This window comes from Microtus oregoni, unplaced genomic scaffold, assembly GCF_018167655.1.
Source record: "Microtus oregoni isolate MIOR12 unplaced genomic scaffold, Mior012 000072F_ref0000427, whole genome shotgun sequence".
NCBI lineage: Eukaryota > Metazoa > Chordata > Mammalia > Rodentia > Cricetidae > Microtus > Microtus oregoni.
The window spans coordinates 4,686,270-4,689,929 of record NW_024543979.1 but is presented as its reverse complement, the minus strand read 5'-3'; the positions used below and the strand labels follow the sequence as shown (position 1 = coordinate 4,689,929).

General features: G+C 44.3%; 1 long non-coding RNA gene across 1 annotated transcript; it reads left to right on the top strand.

The window, feature by feature from the left end:
* Positions 1–369: 369 nt before the first annotated feature.
* Positions 370–2,343, top strand: LOC121441013. The gene is made up of 3 exons (XR_005973410.1): positions 370–381; positions 1,094–1,127; positions 2,238–2,343. It is a non-coding gene; the product is annotated as an uncharacterized LOC121441013 (long non-coding RNA).
* The last annotated feature ends 1,317 nt before the right edge of the window (positions 2,344–3,660 follow it).

The following is a 3,660-nucleotide window of genomic DNA, read 5'->3' as shown; positions in this document are numbered from 1 at the left end:
AACAGACGCTCATATCCACGACAAAACCATCACTTGCTTCTTTGACTTTCTAACTTTGAAATACAGTAGATAGTTAGAAGGTGGAGAGAAGTACCTATGTAAATTGAATAAATTTAAATATCTTCATTTGAAAATCTTAAATAAAATATCATTTTCAAGGAAGCATTTATGTACAAAACACTTTACCTAATGCGTGGACGACGGCAAATAGAAACCAGAGGGCAAACCCACTGACGGTTCTCTCCTTTGCTTCTTTGCAGCTAATCACTTCGATTTTGAACCAACTGCAGGTAAATCTGTTTTTTATAAACCACAAACTCACTAGGGAACTGATGCTGGTATTTAATTCTTTTCTTTCCTTATTTTCAGGGCTTCCTTGGGGTAAGATTCTATTTCTGATTATACTAAGTGACATCCAATGTCAGGTAAGAGAGACTTTCTTCTAAGCTACAAAAGCATAAGACAGAATCAGTCAGTTACAACCCACGGCATAATGAATTCAGTTCCCAGACCTTTAGATCAGAGTTCCTGCGTCTCCATCAGTGAGTATCCTGACAGATACACAAGGAGGGTTCACAAATTTAAGGTTATAGAAATCAACACAACATTAAGCCACGAACTTTCAAATAATTGTACTTTACCTTGGATTTCTGTCTAATGGGCAACTCGGAGTAACCGAATGAGAAAAGCCTTTTGTAAAATGACCAAAGGTAGCTCTGTCCTGTCCTCAAGGCAATTCTCAACCCCAATTTTGAGGGGGGGAAATTGGCTTTTCACCCACTAGCCTTCCATGCAATAAGTTTTGCTGCCGTGGGATATTACTAGTTATTTCTTTACCACTGTGAGGACCTCCCTCCATCAGCCCACCACTCCCCATGTGGGAGAAATAAGCTGCTATATGTTACAGGAAGATCACAGTTTTTCAGCATGTACCAATAATCAAAGCACAGGATTTTCTATGCCAATCCCCCAATCACACGACTATTAACACATCAACAAAATAACCACGAAACGGGAGAGGCGGGTGGAGGCGGAGGAGGAACCCTGACAATGTCTCGCGTATTAACTATTACTGTGCTGGCTATTTCAACAGAAATAATTCTCGGTTACAGCCGAAGTCACACATGGTGAGTAAATCCCCAGAAGTCGGCCATGACCTCGTATGTAGTTTATTGTAAGGGTTTTATCACCACAGACAATGTCTGTGTGAATAAATGAATGCCATGAAAAGGGCAAGAATTCAGAAGAGCAACTCAACTGCGAAGGGTGTGTTTCTCAAAGGATGTAGTCGAACTGTGTTTTAAGCGGGCTGGGGTGTGGCTCAGTGGGAAGAGTTCTTGCCTGGCATGTGTAAGGTCCTGGTCCCACCCGCAATAAAACATAAATGTATTTAGAAAAACTCCAGAAATGTCTTAGAATATGCATCACAGAAGTTCTGGATATATTAAAACTAATCATTTTAACACCAGATGTCTTGGAAAATAGCTGGAGTTTTCAAATTCCTTCTTTATCTACCACACTTTTAACTTTCGAGACAACTATGACATTAAGTAAAATTAGGATAAATATTTATGTCTGAATGTTTTCAAAAACTCAAGAGCGCCTGTGTCAGGCACACACTGACTGCGGCCATCATCCTCAGTTAAGAAACCCTGAAATAGACTGTCTTCGGCCCACAGCTGTGCATAATTTCATCAGTTGAATTTGAATTCAACTTGACCAGACAAAGCCGTTAAAAAGCACGCAATACGTGGTTCACATAAGCCCAGCTGTTGTAAGGGATCTACACCACTACACACAGTCCACAGGACTGACTGCCTCCTTTAGGAACACCTCAGGGTCAGAACTCGGGTAGGGAACACAGCTGACAAAGAGCACACTCTGGGGCTAGGGAGACTGGGATCGAATCTCAGCTCCGTCCCTTGGGGGAGAAAGTCTTGAGCAATCTGTAACGCCAGCTGCTTCATCTGTAAAACACCTGAGGATGGAGCAATACTCGGCACTATCTAGCATCCCTACTGATGCTACTAAGGTCTCCTAGAGAGAAAAACTTCACTCCAAACGCAGGCTTGTAACCGCAAACAGACATGAGCAAGAACAGGGACCACCAGTGACCTCAGACATAAGCAAGAACAGGGGGACCACCAGTGACTGTGGGGGACCACTGGTAACCACAAGCAGACACTCCTGACAGGAAGGCCAGAAGCCAGTGGTTTGAATGTCTTCTCTATTTGCAGGTGGTGCTGAGTTTTGTCCAGGTTACCCGTTCTAAGTTATATGCAGCTTGGAACAGTCTTACCATCTTGAATACTCTGAAGAAAGTTCTGTGAAACTTCAAACAGCACAGCGAAATCTATTATCTACAGACCATCTGCTCTAAATAAAATTGTCACTAAAACATCTGTGTGGCTTTCAGTGCACGTGTTTTGTGGCTGCTCAAAGCTTCTCGAGAGCCTTAGAAAGGAGCTCAGTCTCGGTGCTGGGAAATGGCGTTCTCTCCAAGCCTGCTTCACCCAGTGCCTCCTGAGCACCCATCCTCATCGGGTCCAAGTGCCCGTGACACACCTGAGGGCCAGGTGTTTCTGGATTTACCTTGAAATCCAGGTCTCAGAGCTCCTCAGCAGACTTCAGCGGGCTGCAAAGGCTGCGACCAGCTCAGCCCAGCTGTCTACCATGCAGGGTCCTGGCATATACCCCACCCCCTTTGTCCTTCCCTCTGGCTGGAGTGACCTTTAATCTCAAATCTCAAGACAAAACTATCACACCCCCTTTCTGTACGCCGGAGTCTTCAGAGGTCCCGCTGGAATCCAAATGGAATCCAGCAAGCATGGGCCTCTCGTTCAGGCTAACTGAACATGCCAGATGACAGCCCTGGCCAGCAGGTGACACCTGGCTCACTGTGGTCAGATGGCATTACTTCCCCTTCTTTCCGAGGGACCCCACCAACACATTCTCCCTTCCATCAGGCATTGTAATATTAGCAGGCACCTCTCAAAGAAGCTCCTTCAATCCTTAATATTATCCACAAAGCCACCTGAACTCACAAAGGCTCCCTGCTAACCTGAACAATTCCCTTCTATGTCTATTCTTTGTCAGAAGCAGTCACTGTAAAGTGACAGCTCTAGGAATCTTTGTCAGAAGCAGTCACTGTAAAGTGACAGTTCTAGGAATCACTAATTCACCTGGGCATATTTTTAAAATTTAAATATTCTAAAAAGGAGAATAGGAATGTCTATTCACTGACTTTGATCTTTGACCAAAGATCAATAAGACTTTGCCTCAAAATAGAGAGAGAAAGAGAGAGAGAATATGCAGTAACTGCAATGCCATTGTAATACTGGCAACTCAGGCTGGAGAGATGGCTGAGCAGTTAAGAGTATTGGTTGCTCTTCCAGGACAGGGGTTTCATTCCCAGCACACACATGGAGGCTCAGAACCACATGTAAATCTAGGTTCCGGGGAGCCAACGCCCTCTTCTGTCCTCCTTGGGCACTGCACGCACAAGAAACAAAACAAAAACAAAGCCAATGGTTTAAAGGAAATCAAGTCAGGCATTAACAGCACGTGTGAAGTGGCGCCCTCCAAAAGAAGTCTAGTTCAGAAGGATCACTCAGCTCAAGGGCAGAGGGGAAAGCTAAAAATAAGAACTAGAAACACAAG